The sequence below is a fragment of the Oryzias latipes genome, chromosome 13 (genome assembly GCF_002234675.1).
Source record: "Oryzias latipes chromosome 13, ASM223467v1".
NCBI lineage: Eukaryota > Metazoa > Chordata > Actinopteri > Beloniformes > Adrianichthyidae > Oryzias > Oryzias latipes.
This window is the reverse complement of record NC_019871.2, coordinates 32,044,230-32,063,045: the sequence shown is the minus strand read 5'-3', so window position 1 is coordinate 32,063,045 and position 18,816 is coordinate 32,044,230. Positions and strand designations below refer to the sequence as shown.

At 43.6% G+C, this 18,816-nt stretch overlaps 1 protein-coding gene across 1 annotated transcript in view; it reads right to left on the bottom strand.

Annotated features, from left to right (window-relative positions):
• The window catches only part of clstn2 (calsyntenin 2), a 404,311-nt gene that overhangs the window by 349,814 nt on the left and 35,681 nt on the right, over positions 1–18,816 (bottom strand). The window lies entirely within an intron of this gene.

Sequence of the window (18,816 nt, the reverse complement as noted above, 5' to 3'; positions counted from 1 at the left end):
CTTTGACCATGAAAATATTGTTTGACAACAAACCAGTCCGGTCTCTGAAAAAGGTTGAGGGCCAGAGGTTTATGCAAAGGTTTCCAGTGGAATCCTAACAAGCAGCCTTGCACTGAAATGCAACGCTTTGCATTTGTCGACCGATGTCAACCAGCTGATCCGATGAAAATCGGCTCTGCGCCATTACCTCAGTCATGTGGTGCATAATGGTGCAAAGCCACTTTTCACCACGCCAGAATCAGCTGATCGCGTGAACGGTTAAGGAGTTTCGGTGTCACAAAGTGCGCATGTTTTTTAGGCGTTACCACTGATGTCTCCAATGCTAAAGGGTTAAACAGACTCAGGTGGAGGCGGTTAAAAAGAAGAGCAGCCCAAACCTTTACCTCACGTGTGTGGATTAAACAGATCAAAAAGTATGTTAAGTAATAGATTACTTCAGGAGGAAAGGATGATGGTGAGCACAACAGAGTTGCGGGGAATGCAGCAACTGCAAACAGAGCCTTTACAGACACACACACACACACATGCTCACACTCCGTTGCTCTGCCGTCTGAATCACTTTGACTGAACACACTGGAGGCATTGCCTCCAGGACTGCTTTGTCATCACTGCATGTTAGCATTCTTTCTGCAGATGCGCCCACAATATTTGCAAAAATGTTGCAATGCTGTGATGGCACTTAATTGAAGAGTTGTCATTTGTAGGAAAAAGTCCATTCGGGATTCTGTGTAATGATGCTTGCCAGTGTAATATACGCGGGGAACGCCGTCCTGGTCCGGATGCTAAATAGCTCGTCTGCCGTTGTTTCTTTTCAATGAGAAAATGTTGCAGGTTCGGTAGTTTTTTCAATTACCCAAAGTTTCGGCTGAGAGCGCAGTGTGTGTGTAACTATTGAGTTTGCCCAGACTTCAACTCCTGCCTTCATTTGCAACCGGGGCAGCTGTTGGGCCACATCTGTGACGCTCCATCTGAAACAGGCGCGGCAACAGGAAATGCCACATCCCACAGGAAATGACAGGCTGCCGGCCGAAGGCGGCAACAACAGGGAAGAGCGGCCCAGACACACAAAACGTCTGCCCGCGCGCACAAACATTTCTTAAAAGCTTAGCATGACAGCATGACATGCGGCTGTCTCATTGGGAGCAGCAGTGACACCCATTGTGAGACGCATCTCAGGAGATCACATCGCTCTGACAGAAAACCTTTCGGCACTCGCTTGTGAATGTTCCATAGAGCTTGTGATGCAGCTCCACTGTGTGCATCCTGGAGTCAAAGGCAGGAGGAGAGCAAAGGAAGAGGGGGACTAAATGTAGGAGAGCGGCGCTGCTGCTCCAAGATGAAATCAAACTTTTTATCTTTTTTCTCGAACCAGCAGCAGTGCATTTTAGAGAGAATCCTTTCATCAACCTGGGCTGATCCCTCCTTTCAGCTCACTTCTTCATGAAACGGCGGAACAATAAAACCTTTTCATCATCGCGAGGAAGAAGAGGCAGAAATCCTATTGTAATTATAGCTGGGCAACACGGGAATTGTCTGGCGCTAAGCTCCCACACTCCTCATTCTGTAGGCTCCAATTCCTGCAGCCCACAAATCACATCTCCTTAAATCTCAAACCAGAACTGTTGTAATGTTTTCATTAATTCCATTACAAAAGGGGAGCCAGGGTCTTAGACTGCCTAACCCCGGACACAGGAGGAGAACTGTACGGTTTTAAAATCTCCAAATAACTGAGTATTTCTTTATTGAAATCATTATGAGTCAGGAGCAGATAAAAAAGTGTCATTGAAAAAGATCGTATTTGTGATGTAGAAAAGACGCTGGGCGGGGCCACAGTCTCCCCGCTCCGCTTCATTCTGATCTGTCAGACAAACGGATCCATGACCGTCTTTGTTTTCCTGGTCTGAGCTGGAATCTGGATCAGAACTGGATGGGTGGATATCGACGACGTTGCTGACACGCTTAGGGTGTGAGGGGCTGTAAGCTAGCAGGAGAGCATACAGGGAGGGGGCCACAACTTTAAGACTAAAAACGGCATAATCATAATGAAATGACCCCTTTGAAAACTGTTACGACAGAAGCTCAGAGTGGGACTTTATATTGGATCCTCATTTTACCTCATTTGTTCTTTATGGCAAATATAAAAATGTTAAAACTATAAAAATTGATCAAAAAATGTTGCGCTCTTTATCCGAGTTGTTTTTTTCCATATTTTTTATGGCTGCTGCAGTAACCTGCTATTGGAAGGACTGCGTTCAGAGAAGGACAAGGAGGACGATGATTGTGTTACGACTGCATCTGGAACCCAAATATGCACAGCCGAAACAATCCCGCCTGGAGTCTGGTGTGGGTTATTGAAAATGACAAAAGGCGTACAGTTTGGATTTGTGAGTCATCAGTGTGGAGGCGCTCGGGTGCACAATCGGACATCCATCTGGTCCACGTCTCCTTTGAAACACTGCGGCGGGAAAATATGCAGTTTTCCCTTCAGCCAGCCTTTCTGATTAAGAGCCATGAAAGTTTAAACAGCATCCGCACCGCTTTTGTAAACAGAAAAACAGCAATCATCTTCCTGGAACTGATGACGGGAGACAGATTACATCATTAGCGTCCAGAAAGCAGCCACAATAACCCAGTTCTGTTCAACGTCCAGGACTTTATCACACAGAAGTGAAGGAAGGAGAGGAGAACAGTGAGTGCTAAAGCATTCCTCCTTATGCTCTCATTCATACCCACGCTCATCTTATATTTGTATTTTACTCCAATTCCCTTGCTGGCTTTTGTGTATGTCCTCCGGCGCTGTCAGTCAGGCTTTAAATAGCGATTGTAGCTCCCTGTCCTGTACAGTGCCTGGAAGACAAGAACAGGCTGTACAGCCTCACTGAGCACCGCTGCAGTAAAGGCATCAGCATTTGGATGTGCACTCCAATGCCATCTCTACGACTTGCTGGTGGGGCAACTAGCTGTGTCACTTTCATCTCTCCATGAGGTACATGACACTACAGGGACCAGAGAGTCATGACCCCCTCAGCGTTTCCTACCGTTCCTGTTGGAATATTGGGATGAAGTAAAGTGGCATTTAAGGAATTGTCATACTGTTTGTCTTTTTGCTCGAGAGATGCTTTCAACGTTTGGGTTGGCTAGCACTGTTGCTATTGCTCACTAGAAACTGCGAGTATGTTAAACTGTGGTCTGCATGAGCTCAGGGGGGTATTCCAGGAAGCATGTTTAAACTACCCTGACTTTAACCCTGAACTCTGGCTGAAGTCCGCCTGAACTTGCTTACTCGGGGTATGTCGGTTCCAAAAGACCAGATATGAGTTGGCGTAATTACGCTCCACTTGCTAACCCTGGGTTAACGCACGTGCACAGCAGGTACATAAAGACATTCTCAATGGATCGCCGATTTCCGGAGTCACCATGGAAACGAGTGGAGAAAAAAAAAAAGAAAGCGCTATACTTCAGAGACGGAGTCTGAGATTAATGACGGCGTATGAAGATTATACGTCCATCAAAAAAGTAACACGGCTGCATCAGCAAAAGAAAGAGTTTTATAAAAAAAACGCCCCTCTCACCCTCCGCGGGTGGTTTCTCCTCTAAGCTCGGGTCCTCTACCAGAGGCCTGGGAGCTAGAGGGTCCTGCGCAGTATCTTAGCTATTCCTAGCACTGCGCTTTTCTGGACTGAGAGGTCTGAGGTCTTTCCAGGTATCTGTTGTAGCCACACCTCCAGCTTGGTGGTTACTGCCCCGAGTGCTCCAATTACCACAGGCACCACTGTCACCTTCACTTTCCAGGCTTTCTCCAGTTTCTCATGTTCCTTCTTCCTGATGTTCCGATCGCTTGGCACTGCCACATCCACCACAACGGCTTTCCTCTGTTCTTTATCCACCACTACAATGTCTGGTTGGTTCGCCATTACCATCCTATCAGTCTGGATCTGGAAGTCCCACAGGATCTTTGCCCTCTCATTCTCTACCACCTTCGGAGGTGTTTCCCATTTTGATCTTGGGTTTCCAGTCCATATTCTGCACACATGTTCCTGTATATTATTCCAGCCACTTGATTGTGGCGCTCCATGTATGCTTTCCCTGCCAGCATCTTACACCCTGCAGTTATGTGCTGGATTGTTTCAGGCGCTTCTTTGCACAGCCTACACCTTGGGTCTTGTCTGGTGTGCTAGATCTACACCTTGGGTCTTGTCTGGTGTGGTAGATATACACCTTGGGTCTTGTCTGGTGTGGTAGATCTGAGCCTCTATGGCTCTGGTGCTCAGGGCTTGTTCCTGGGCTGCCAGGATGAGCGTTTCAGTGCTGTCCTGTAGGCCAGCCCTTTCTAGCCATTGGTAGGACTTCTTGATATAAGCCACTTCAGTTATGGTCCGGTGGTACATCCCATGCAGGGGTTTGTCCTCCCATGAGGATCTGTCCTCCAGCACTGTATCCTCTGCTCTCCATGCATGGAACCCTCCATGCATGGTGAGGAGCTTTCGTGTTTTAACATCCGTGGTCTGTTTCTCTTCCTTTGGCCATCTTATTATTCCTGCAGGGTATCTGATAATTGGCAGTGTGTAGCTGTTTATTGCCTGGGTCTTATTTTTGCCATTGAGCTGGCTTCTCAGGACTTGCCTTACTCGTTGGAGGTATTAAGCTGTTGCAGCTTTCCTCGTTGCCTGCTCCAGGTTGCCATTTGCCTGTGGAATTCCAAGGTACTTGTAACTGTCCTCGAGTCTGCTATTGTTCATTCTGGGAGTGAGACCCCTCCTGTGTGGACTACCTTGCCTCTCTTTGTCACCATCCGGCTGCATTTCTCGAGCCCGAATGACATCCCAATGTCAGTACTGTAGATCCTGTTGGTGTGGATCAGGGAGTCAATGTCACGCTCGCTCTTAGCATATAGCTTGATGTCATCCATGTAGAGGAGGTAACTGATGTTGGCCCCATTTCTGAGTCGGTATCCATAGCCAGTCTTGGTGATTATTTGACTGAGGGGGTTGAGACCTATGCAGAACAGCAGTGGGGACAGAGCATCACCTTGGTATATCCCACATTTGATGGACACTTGTGCAAGTGGCTTCCCATTGGCTTTAAGGGTGGTTTTCCACAGCTTCATTGAGTTTCCTATGAAAGCTCTTAGAGTCCTGTTGATGTTGTACAGCTCCAAGCATTCAGTGATCCATGTGGGTGGCATTGAGTCATAGGCCTTCTTGTAATCAATCCAGGCTGTGCACAGGTTGGTGTGTCGTGACTTGCAGTCTTGAGCGACTGTTCTGTCGACCAGGAGTTGGTGTTTGGCTCCTCTGGAGTCTCTACCAATGCCCTTCTGTGTGTTACTCATGAATTGATCCATGTGCCTATTTATCTTGGTTGCAATGATGCCTGACATGAGCTTCCATGTTGTGGACAGACAGGTTATTGGCCGGTAGTTGGATGGGACTGCACCCTTTGAGGGATCCTACTGGATCAGGATCGTTCGCCCTTCTGTTAGCCATTCGTGGTGAGTCCCATCTCTTAGCAGCTGGTTCATTTGTGCTGCCAGGCGCTCGTGGAGTGCGGTAAGCTTCTTTGGCATGTATATATATATACATATATATAATAATATAAATATATTTATATATTATAACTTCAGTGATTATTAATTAATGAAGCACTAGGGCTGCTGAATAAACTCATCCTGCTCTTCCTCCCTCTCACTCATGGTACAGAAAGAATTTAACATAACAGGACAAAACAACTACACAAAACACAGTAAAACACAGTAAAACAGCTAAACAACTAAACACATTTGGTCAAAAAGCTACACTTAAACCCAAATCTGTCCAGACAGGCAAAGGGAATGGTATCCCACAATCCCTTGCGGTGCCGATCTAACAGCAGCACCAAAGTTACACCTACTCAATTGAATTGATTTGAATAAAAGTAAAATAACTGTCTGATAACTACATGTTATTTTTAAGGTGACTTAACTAAAAAAATGATTTATCTTAACTGAAGTAAATAATTAAGTTAGATCAAAGTAAAAAGGTTCATCTTTCCAACATCCATATTTCACCCTCTCACGGTGGAAAAAGTATTATCTGAGCTTCTTCATCCACTAAATCATCTTCAAATGGACACGCCATGCTGCTTCACCTCTCTGAAAACAAACTAACCGTCAACTAAACCTGCTCCAGACCAGGTCATGTTCAGAGCATGAGTTGCCATGGCAACTTGACACAACCTGAAACATACCTCCATTTCTGGAACTGAAAGCTGAGGTTATCAACTTCCTTAGCCTCAAACTTACCGTGGGAGCTAGCATAACCTGCTTTCTGGAATAACCCCCTGGTGCTATGTTCACACTGGGCATGTGTTCAGGAAACACGCGTCACATGCCTGTAACATGTGCGTTTAGCACGTGACATTTACACTGAAATATAGGGAGGGGTTTCTTCTTCTTTTTCTACGGTTTACTAGCAAAAGTCCACCACCTACAGTTGGAAGAGTCATGGTGCAAAATGCTGCAAATCTCCCTGAACTTGCGCCAGGATTATTCTTCATAGCTCTATTCCGATATTTGAAAGATTTGCTGTCTTATTATTCTCAGTGATTGGTTGAAGGGTTTATAGCAGTTTCTTTCTCCATTTATGGCCGCGTAACTCCTTCTACAATGTTTCATGACTTTTGGTCCTTATAATCCTTGAACTTTTCAAGATATTCCAGGATTTCCAGGTTATTTACCTCCATTGAAATACATGGGAATCCTTTGTGCAGAAGCTTGCTGGTTCAATACCCGGCTCTGGCTCTATTTTTCTTTATATATATATTTGTCCTCCTTCATCAGAAAAATGTCACAAGAACATCATAAAAACATCAGACACGACATTTAAAAAAAACTATAGCAGCACTTTTGTCCGACATCATGTCACAGGAGCAGAGATGACAAAGAAGAAAACCTGACTAAAGACTAAAAATCAGAATTATAATTATCATTTCAGTTATGTATTTCAATGATAGTTTCTTTCAATGTTATTTCCCTTTTTGTTTTGCCCAGACCTGCTCTGTAGGTTTTTTATGTTGTGGTGTCCGTGAGCAGCCTGGATTCAGCTTCCAGTCCAGCCCCTCTGGGGTCTTTCAGTGCAGACTTGTCGTTCTTATCTTTAGTCTGCACAGCCCTTCAACTGATCAAACACAACCACAATTTGCTGGTTTAATGAGGGTAAGATGGTCAAGGGATTACGGCTTGTGATCTTTTGTTTCTTCTGCTTCGTTTTCTAAAATCCTGACTGGATATAATATCTGGGCCTGGTGTCTGTCTGTGCATTGTCTGGTAATAACACGTTTCAGTATTCTGCTGGTTTATTTACATGAATTCCTGTTTATGAAAAATGTCAGCGTTAACCCTTTCCTTTTTTTGTAACTGCGGCTTACTTTATTGCTTTTGTGCTTCTTCTTAATAATGCGTTTATTTATTTTGTAGTGCTGCTGTTACTCATGTATGTCGTTACTTTTCTGTTTTTTATCCCGTTTGCTTCTCATTTGTTATTTTCCTCCTCAGTTTTTCTGTTGCCTGGGCAACAATATTATTAGTTCTGCACTTTGTTTGTCATTGTTTCGTCCTGATCTCAGCCTGTTAGTCTTTTTCAATGACGATTTGTTAGTTAGCTTTGGTCCTTTGTCATCTCTACAACCTAAGTTCACTGGAGTGATTGTGTTTCTCTCTGTGGTTTTCTTACCGTCCAGCCTACATCCGTTTCCCACATGAAAACCTGAGGATGACAGGCAGATGCCATAATCCCTGGAGGATTAACTCTTTTTTCTTTTTCTATTCTCTGTGATCATATGATCTAGGACAGGAAGATACAGTAAATGCAAAGGAAAAACAAATTACAGACCAACAAAATGCAAAGGAAGATGTAGCAACAGATTTTACCAAATGATTAAGATGATGTTGAACATCATCAGATGACCTCTTTGAAATTATATTACCCCTTAAGAACAAGAATCCACTAAAATTAAGTTTCCAATTCTCCAGTCAGTGGAAGCTTTAAAGACTCAAACTAAAGAAAAGTGTCTTTTTGGTGTTTTCAACATGTTCTTCTGGCATTTTTCTCATAATGCAGGACATATATAAATAAATATGAGTTTAAAACTACATTTCTGAGTATTTTTTTAATCAGGAGCAGATGAAAAGACGCTTTTAGGAAAAAGATCATATTTACAACACAAAAAATATGCTGGGCAGGCCGCAAGCTCCCTGCTCCAAACTCTCAGCAACGGGGAGAGGAAATAGGGAAATTTCTTCGCCATTACCCTTCTGTCAATCTGTATCTGGTTCTATGTTCTTATGTGGCTAGTGCACACGCTCAGGGTGCTGGATTTGGGATGCAACCCTCCATGTGTGGTGACCAGTTTTTGTACTTGGACCTGTCGTAACAAAGTGAATTCGCTGATTCTGATGCAGAGAGTAGCAGCTTCACACTTTACTAGCTTAAAGTGATTCTTGTTGCGGTTCACGACTGGACAGTGTTACTGTCAGAAGTCAGAACTCTGTCTCCCCCTCCGGTCACCAGTGGGAAACATCTCCAGGGTTCTAAAAGTGAGCTGGAGAAGGCGATGAAGGAAGTGCGCAGTAATCTGGATTTGGACGTTTCAATTATGAGTTCCAGAATGGGCGATTTTGAAACTAAAATGAGTAAAATAGAAGTGCGGGGAAAATCTTTTGACCCAGATGTTTCACTGATTATTGTCAGGCTGCCTCAAGTGGACGGAGAAAATCTCGAGGCCAAAGTGAAGGAGCTGCTGCAGGATGGACTGCACTGGGACCCGGTGCCAACGCTGGTGGCCACGGAGCGCGTAAGGCCGAGAGGACGGCAACCTGGGCTGGTGAACGTGGAGCTCGCCTCGATGGAGCATAAAGTGGCTGTTCTTCATTTGAAGTGAAAAGATCATGGAAACTACAGGAGAGTTTATGTGTCATCTGCAAAGTGTCACGCATACAGACTCATGGAGACAAACTTGCGCTCCCTCTTTGGCTAAAGACCACCATGTGGCTGGAAATGGGCGATTGATTGAAACGTCCCAAACAGCAAACAGTCCAGAGCAGCGTGGGGCCGGAGTGTGACAAGACAACGCTCAGCCTGTAAGGACTGAATTCGTTTTAGTTCACTGGAATGTGAACGGCTGGACGCTGAATAACTGTGAACTAAGAGCGCATATTCTCATGTTGTTAGAGCCTGATATTATTTCTTTAAATGAGACTCATCTAGTTTATTACCGGAGCTGGATGGCTTTACCTGGATTGAAAACAATCAGACTGTGCACAGAAAAGCTGTTCAAGCATGGGGGGGGGGGATATTTGTGAAAAATACTCTTTTGGACAGTTTTTCTATGAGAATTTATAAAACCTATGACGGGATTCTGTCTTCACGTTTTGAGCATGGTTTGTCCCAATTTTCTTTTCTAGTAATCTCATGCTACTGTCCCCTGAAACCTCTACCTGGGGGCGCAATGCTGATCTTTTTTTTGCCCATTTACTTTCACTAATTTATGCATCCGATGCTGATTCTGTTTACATTTGTGGAGACTTGAACAGTCGCATAGGATGTTTAAAAGACTTTGTGGATGAGGATGATATTCCCTCACGATTTGTGTTAAATACAGTATTAAACAATCATGGACACACTTTTGTTGAATTTCTTAAAGACTCTAAATGTTGTGTTTTGAATGGGAGGGTAAATCCAGAGAATGATGGCTTCATCTCTATGCCCTTTAAGGGTAAAGCTGTGGTGGATTATATTGTCACCCCGCACACTGGTTTAAATCAGTGTGTTAAATTTGAAGTCCTCCCCCCTTTGGAGCTGGTAAAAAGCAACGAGTCTGATCTGATGAACCTAATTGACGACAGAAGTAAACTCCCTGATCATTCAGTGATCTATTTGCATCTTAAAACCATTGAAACAATTTTTTTATATAATATGCAAATTGGTTTACAAAATAAAAAGCCAATCAAAAAACCTCCTGTTCATTTTCTGGAGTCAGAAGTCTGTTGTGAGTCTCTATGTGAAATTGGTCCTCAGCCGAGGGAAGATAAACAAACAGGAAAATCTGAACCATTGTTATGGATGGTTTTGTAACCTTTTCAAAAAAGAAATGGATAAAAATAGACCAAAACAGAACTATAAAAGCAATAAAGGAATATGTAAAAGTAAACAACCTTACTGGAATAATGATAATAATAATAATAATAATAATAATAATAATAATAATAATAATAATAATAATAATAATAATAATAATAATAATAATAATAATAATAATAATAATAATAGTATGATGATGAATTGCAGAGTCTATGGGAAAAATTATGTTTAGCAGAGAAAAAGTATTTAAAATGCAAAGAAATGGCCTGAAAAGAGATAGAGCTTCTTTCTGGGTTTAAAAACTGTCAGAGTCATTTTGATAAAAATTTTAGATTATTTAAAAGACCTTTCAGGACGGGTAAAGCTCTTCATCTATAGCACTGCACTGAGCTCAGCTCAGTGTGAAGTATCGTTAGAGCCACTCTGCCTTCATTACAGACGCTGGACCTGATCTTCTGTCTCCTGACCCTGAATCTGTTTGCCCACCGCCTGCTCTGAAGATAATGTAACAAAATACTGAGACACAATTTACTCAGTCAGCTAAGACCAATATTTCTGAATATCTAGATTCATTTTCTGAAGACAGCTCAATTGGGGAAATAAAAAGTAGGGTTGAGTAGAGGCTCAGAATGGAGGAGAAAATGTAAATGTCTCCAAAATCCTGCAGCAAATCAAGGTCTTTTTCTTTCACATTTACATCAGTTTCAGCTGTTTTCATCTTTTATATCTCCCTTCCTCAATTTGTTTTTCTTTTTCCACATCTAATCCTCGCTCGCTCTGAAGCAGCTCCTCTCTCTCTGCTTCAGAGGCGCCACAATTCTGTCTCTGTCAAGATCGCACGCTCTCCATCTCATCTGTCAGCTCTCCTTCATACTTAGTCATCAACAGTCAAGGTCAGGGGTCTTTACTGTTAGTGTCAGTAAGAGAATAGCTCGTGCTGTTGGGCTCAGAAAAGCTCTTTGAGTGTGAGTTCCGTTCCTCTTCCGCCCCCTGCGACACAAACCATCCACCCCGTGTCACTGCAGCCGAGACAGAATCCACCAAACGGCACAGGTAGAGCAACTGACAATAACAGAATAGTCAAGGTAGCAGAGCTGCAATATTTTCCCTAATATTTTCTCCCCTGTTCTGCTGTGAAAGAGTCATCACAACAGCATAACAGAGACCAGAAAACAAGCAAAATGAAACTCAGACCAGCATTGATCTGTTATATGTGCTTGAAATATTTAGCTCATGTCATCGGTTTTGAAACTAAATACTCGAAAAGTCAGAACTCCATTTGGTTTCTGAGTTTGATTTCACAACATTTCTCTTCCCCATCTCCTGAATGACCTGCTTTTTACCTCACACATTTCTTCTGGAAGACCTTTTGAATTCCTGATGCCAGTAAATCTACCACTATGATAAGCTGGGAAGACCAGAAGGCGGCAGCTCGCAGTTTTTCTGCTTTTATGCAGTAAAACCTAAAGTACTTACTGCGAGGGAGTGAAACCGTCATTTACTCTGCAGTGGCTTTAGGCTGGGAGTCCCATCCTAAATCATTTTACAGGATTTTTTACCATAAAAGTGTCCTAGTTCACGTTCACACCGCAGACTGAAATGACCCAATTCTGATTTCTTTGCCCCTATGCGACCTGTATCTGATCTGTTCATGACAGTCTGAACGACACAGATCCGATTGGATTCATATTTGGGGGGGGAGCTCTATTTAGGCCAAACTCAAGGGCTCTTATTGCAACCGGGCGGTTTTTGAAAACATTTCCAGCGAAATGGCCGAGCGTGGGTACAGACGATCCTGACTCATACGCCAATGAAAAATAAAAAGCCTCTGAGCCAAATACAAAGAGGTTAAAGACTGGAACAAACAAGGTGGCCGTCAACATATCACCTGTCCATTTTAAGAAGAGCTGGAAACTGCTCCTCCGCTCTGATCCCCCAAAACCCCATTTTGGGGGATCAGCCCAGCGTTGTTGACATCCATTGCTAACGTTAGCTACTTCCACAAACAAAAGTGACGTCGTTCCCCGTTGAGGACTCTTCTGCACATGCGGGTCACTTCTGGGTCATTTCACGGTCACACAGGAGATCACAAAAGTTCACATTTAATCCTAAATGTGAACGGCCTTGCAAAAAGATCGAATTAAAAAAAAAGAAATCAAAATTGAGCATTAAGCCCAGCAGTGTGAACGTAGCCTTAGCCAACCAGGATGTTTGTGTTTAGCGTCCACGGTTCTGTGTAAAATGTCGATGGGGGTGTTTGTATTTATTATATTATATTTAATATAATTGATAAAACAATTATATTGAATTATATAATTGCTAAAACAATTATATTGACGAAAACAACTATTCTGCTGTAGGCTTTGGCATTATTTTGTTAGGTATGAAGTGTCCAGTGGTGGAGTGGTCAGCACTGTCACCTCCCAGTGAGTAGGTCCTGGTTCAAGACCCAGCTGGGCTCTTCTCTGTGGAGTCTGCATGCCTCCCTGTACATTTGTGGGTTTTCTCCAGGCCCTTCACTTTCCTCCCAGAGTCCAAAGACCTGTTTCAGAGGTCGATTGCTGGTCACGCCGCCTTGCAGTTTATCAGTTAAAAAATGTGTATCATACCAAACCCTGACTTGTTTATCAGTCAGGAGAACTAACATTAGGCATCACCTGCACAGCTTGAAACAGACAAGGGGAGAAGCGAGAGGATGGAGGGATTGCCTGAGTGAACATAACAGGCTTAAACCTCACAGTAATCCTGCACAACAGGATTCAGATTAGATTTGTTTAAAGTAGCATGACATGGCCGTCTTCAGTAAAAAGTTGGGGAAATTTGCTAAACTTGTTTGAGGTTAGGATCACAATCCGAAGGGGAAAACTTTGAGTTTTAGTGTGTAAATTAGTTTTAGATTATTTTCATTTCAACTGTGAAATAAAGCAGCATCCTCCGACAGAAACGTGTTTTCCAGGCGCTCTGCTAATTTTAATAGGTATAAATGGGTTTCCACCTCATGGGTCAAACTCCTAATCAGTCGGTTCAGTGAATAAATGCACCTGCTGAGCTGAACTCAACTCAACTGCTTGATATTGGGCCACTTCACCCACTCACCATGATGTGATGACATCATGCGGTAGTACAACGGCGGAGCTCAAGGACAATCAGACGCAAGCAGAACGCAACGATTCACCCACCAATCAAAGGTGGACTCAGGTTAAGTCACATTATGTCTCTTGATGAGTAAAGCTGTCCAAAATGTCCTATGTATCTTTTTAAACTTAAAAGCATCAAAATGCACACTGCAAAACAACTAAATGTTTACTAAAAGGAAGATCAGACTAATTCACTTCTAGAATGGATTCCAAGGAGTCGTGACACTGAATCTGAATCCTGGATGGAATGAGAAACAGTGTGAGAAACGTGTAAAAATAAAAGTGCTCTGGTTCAGTGTCCACCTCTATCTGCAAAAGGTTTGACAGAAAATGCTGCTTAAAATATCAGAGTAACTTTAATTTAATTTTGTTATTGATTCATGCTATTCAATTTGTTTGTGCACATGTGTTTTTAGGATCTGTGAGATTGAAGTGGGGCTTTGATAACCTGCTACATGCATTGAAAAAAACAATATGTGAGGTTGCCATCAGTAATGAATGTTCCTCTGTAACAAATAGTCTGTGAAGGAGCCTTAGAACATAAACTCAAGAAAACAACATCTACAACATTTTATTGAGTTTAAGTCAGATTTCTTTTTCTACATCCAAAAACATGAATTGACCTGCAGACACTGGTTCATAAATAAATTCCCACAGTCATAAAAATGGTGATGGATAGGAGGGGGAGGGGGGTACGGGGGGGATACTCTGGAAAAGATTGGAAAAAATCCAACTAAAACCTCCATGTCCATTCCCTCAAACAGCTTTAGCAGCAATGGAGATGGTAGAATTGCGTGTCCAAGTAAACATGGGATTTTCCCTGTCAAGGATTTCGTTCATATTGCACTTGTTGGGGGATTATTTTATCTCTTAGTGCTGCCCATGAGCTAGGAGCCGAGAAAATCCCTCATATTCCACAAAGGCTGCCACAACTCATCCATGCTCTGGCTTCAAATGATGCGTCTATCATGGGCTGGAGAAAACATCTCAAACAGCTCCTAGCCGGTTTTCTGGGCCTGCAGCCAGATCCTCCTAAATACTTCTTGCCTTCTTTTGGCTAAAAGACTAGACAAAGTGAACAACATATTTCCAAGACCTATCCAATTAACTCCATAAGTGGGTTGTCAAGAAGAGTGGACGCTCTGGAAACCGTCCAGATTTGTAAGTGTTTGAGTCATGTTGAGTGAGGCAGACAAATAAACTTCTGAAGCTTTCATGGACCTTTACTGAGGTTTATTTCAATCAGCCACCAGCCGCCCAGAAATTCTATATTATTAGGTCAAAAGAGCAAAACAAATGCAGACAAAAGAGAGAAGCGACTGTTTTGAACTGGCCCTTTTCATCATAGAGTGCTGTAATTAAAACCCATTAAAGGGCAAAGTTCTACACCCTGCACAAAGGCTCAGTCATCTCTACACAAAAGGGCTCCGCAGATTCTTAGTGATAAGAGCAGCTTGTCAAGAGTTAAGCATAAGTTGGAAAGAACGAGTGAGAGGCGCTTGCTGAAAGATTAATAAGTGCGGCTAAAAAACGCTTTTAGAAGCCCCCCCCCCACTCCCCACGGGGGGTGGAAAAGGCATTGATTTTCTTGTTGGAACCATTGCTGTCGTTTGGCAGGATTGTGATCTGTAAGCAAAGCAGGATTCTGCCGATAACAGCCCTGGCCTCTGAATGACCCGTGAAGTGCGCTTGTTAAAGGAGAATGGGATGTTTAGCAGCTTGGATCAAAAGCAGTTCTCCATCTGCCTTCATTTTAGGCCACCTTTTTTTTCCACAGGCGTTGGCCAGGTTTCAGGCGGAGAGATCGATGGAGAAAAAAAGCAACACCTAAGTGATGGATCAATAGCGTGGACGGTGTGTCTGGGCAGTCGGGAGGGAAGGATTGTCCGCTCGCCTGTGTGCCATCCTCTGACATCACCACACTGATAGCAGCATCATGCCTTCCAGTACGCAGATCAATAGCATTTTCACTCTAAACTTTTACAGATTGAAGAGGAACCCTGCATGAACTCAGACTAAAAGAAAATTTAAAGAGTTTTTTGGCGCTGAGATTTACGGCTTGAATGGCGTCCTGCGGGGAAAGGAAAGAGACAGATAAAGAAAAGCAGATGTAATCCAGGCAAAAGGAGCACGGGACGGTCAATGGTCAAAGAGTTAGAGCACCCAAAGAGTGGAATATAAAGTGTAAAAAAGCGACAGATTGCCTACCATCTCACCACCCACACTAGCACATACACATAGCTGCATTCCAATCCCAGGGCGTCGGGCCCGTTGCCCGTGGCAGCCGGTGCTGGTAATGGCACCGCAAAACTGCGAACGAATGGTGAAAGCCAAGCAAGACGGCATGAGCTGAATGTGGCCGATATGGGCTGTAAGGATGACAAATTAACAGTATGAGGCTAGGAGTCGGCCGCCAGGCAGCAGAAGCACAGGCCGCCATGCATTTTCCTTCACACGCATGCAGAGACGCAGCAGAAGACCAGACAGCAGTGATGGCAGGTCAAATGCCAGCGTTACTCAGATGAAGCCTTTCTGTCTTTCAGCTCCTTTTGTTTTTTACTAAGAGCTCTTTATTGGTTTTCTCTCATTTGAGCCACACGAGTAACCGCTTCCTGTTTGAAGCAGCACCAGACTGAAAAACAAATGCAGTTTACTGAACACATCACAAAAGTCAAAACCTTAGAATAAATACTACAAGAACATAAACGGATGTATATTGTTCTCTCTTCAAACAGTGGAGCACATACATGAAGAATATTTCTTATTCAAATCATTGTGAATCAGGAGCAGATGAAAAAAGTGCCGTTGGAAAGCGAGTTCATTTGTGATGTCGAAAATACGCTCTGCAACAGCAAGGGGAAAGGGGGGCGGGGTTGCTCCACGCCAACAGTCCTGCCCTCAAAACAGAGGCACATTTCTGTTGGACTATTGGCGCTCTGCAGAAACTATGTCCTAGAAAACGACACAGGTTCTTTAATTTTGGCTAATCCTGGTATAATCCTAATTAAAAGACCACTAAGAAAACTTCTACAATAGATCAAAAGAAGTTTGGAGATGTTTGACGACTGCAGTCATCAACACTTGATGAAACTCTACATGAGCGCATGACTGCGAACAAAGATGAGGTGAGGTTAAATGCAGAAATGATGATTGTTTTGTTCATTTATCAATGAAACCCATCCACCTATCTTCTAAACCAGCTCACTGGCCTTGTGGTAGAGTGTCCGCCCTGTGACTGGAAGGTCGTGAGTTCAAATCCATCTAAAAATGGGACCCAATGCTTCTCTGCTTGACACTCAGCATTAAGGGGGGTTAATCCACCAAATGGTTCCTGAGCGTGGCTAGGTCTGTCTGCTCCCCCAGGGGACGGGGGGAACAACTGCCACACACCTAGGTGTGTGTGACAGCTAATGGTACTTGGTCACTGGAGTTATCCCAGCCAGTGTTGGACGGGGTAAGCCCTTGATGGGTTGCCAGTCCATCAGAGGGTCAACCAACCACACACACCTAAGGGACAATTTAGTCACCAATTGACCAGCAATTCAGGTTTTTGAACTGCGGGAGGAAACTGAGTTGTCTGGAGAAAACCCACACATGTATGCTACGACTCCACCGTGCAGCCATCATCAAAACAGATTCAAAGTCACGTGGAACCTATACAAAAGGGCTTGAACAGAAAGGCGTCAATAGAACATGCGGTACCTCAAACTCTGTTCATGGATCACAGAAAAACAGTAAAATTGTGCAACACTCTGTCTGAAACGACAATGTACTACTCTGTGGTTTGAAAGTAATTCATTCCAAGTGACTGCATGGTTGTCTTTCTATGAAACGGGTTGTGACTTCATGTTTGTATTACGCCCGTTGAACCGGTGAAGCAAGTCAAGTTTTGAGTTTTCAACCACACTATTCATGACAAACAAAGCAGAGCAAAGGGAAAAAACGAACCCTCTGAATAGAGCAACCCAGAAAAAGAGAAGAGGAGAACGAGGGCGCCAAACTGGGATAACCATGAATCCATCCACTGTTGAGGTCACAGGTTTGCTGGAGCCAACCCAGGTAAACCAGTTACACTCTGAGCAGGTTGCCAGTCTGTCGCAGGGCCACTAACTCACTGCAAAAATCTCTTAGTGCTGCATTCTGGAGCTGCTGCACCACCTGAACCCCGTGTTGGTTTCCACCTATGAAGGCATTGCTGTCCATCATCTGCGCAGACGCAGGCTAGATGTGTGCTGCAATGGCTTGAGCATACCAGCTTAAAAGCTGTGTGACAGAACGAATAGTGTCTACAGCAGATACCAGACCATCTTCAAGCACAGCAGATTACTTCAGATGATCCAGCTGGTGCTCCGGTCCAAAGCTCATTGACCTAACATGCGCAACACACGATTCCCTCCTTCAATGCCATGGTGGGTCTGTTATCCTTTGTGCAATCAGTCTCAGTTAATGGCCAGAAAATCTCAATCTAAACAGTTTTACATTCTGTATTTGGTATCTAAAAAACTGGGCCCTTAGTCTTTTCGTCCAAAGCCCTTGACATATTCTTGGACACGTCTAAAACGTTTTTCTCTTTTTCGGAAGAGCGCTGTGCTTCTGATGTGATCCTGCAGTATTGCTGTTCTGCTGTAATCAGCATTTCCTGCAGCATTTCCCGCCTGATTGGTAAGACCCTCCCAGAAACATGCAGAGAATCCTTGTTTTCAGGAAAGCGGGCTGGATTTGTCAAATTTGCTTTGGAGTTGTCTTCCTAATCTTGTCTGCGCTTTAGAGGACCTGAATTCTTGAAGGAACAGGGGCATGCATGCTTGCTGACTCAGCAGAGCATCAGATAAGTGAAAAATAAAAAAGGTTTTCCTCTTTTGGTTAGTTGTGACATCTTTAGCTACAGTACATTTACTTCCATAGCAGTGTTGAGGTTTGCCTCACTGCCACATGAATTGCAATGACTGACCTTTCTTTCCAGTAATCTGGACTTTAAATCATCTGCATAGATCGTATTAATCCAGATTAGCCTCCTTTGCTTGGATTTGGATCGTTAGAAGAGTCAGCTTCAAAATCAATGACCTGTGACGGTTTAAGGTCAGAGTTTAAAATGATAAAGGTGGTGAAAGATTAGAGTGAGTGGCTTTCATTGCTTTCCCTGCGGTGTCCTCACTGCTGTCATGTTTTAAACTCACAGAAATGTGTCATGTATTAGCCTTGAAGAGCCTGCATCTGCTGACCCAGACTGCAAACACATCTTCAGTGCCATACGTACACTCCGACACACTCTTCTGTCCCAGATCCACTCACCCATGTAACTGTATGTTCACCTCCCTGTTCATAAACCCAGGAGATGGAATGGAGGAAAAGGAGTGCCAGGCTGGGAGAATTGGCCCAGTAAAACACAGCGACCTAATCTCCAGCTACCAGCTCAAATCCTCTTTGCCATTAGATACCGTCTTTCTCCTCCTGCTGACATTTTATTGACTGCGCTCTTTCTACAAGACCTTGAATTGTCTCACATGGAGACAAGAGTGAAAAACTGTTGGGAGAAGGGCCTGTTATTGTAATCCATGTTGTGT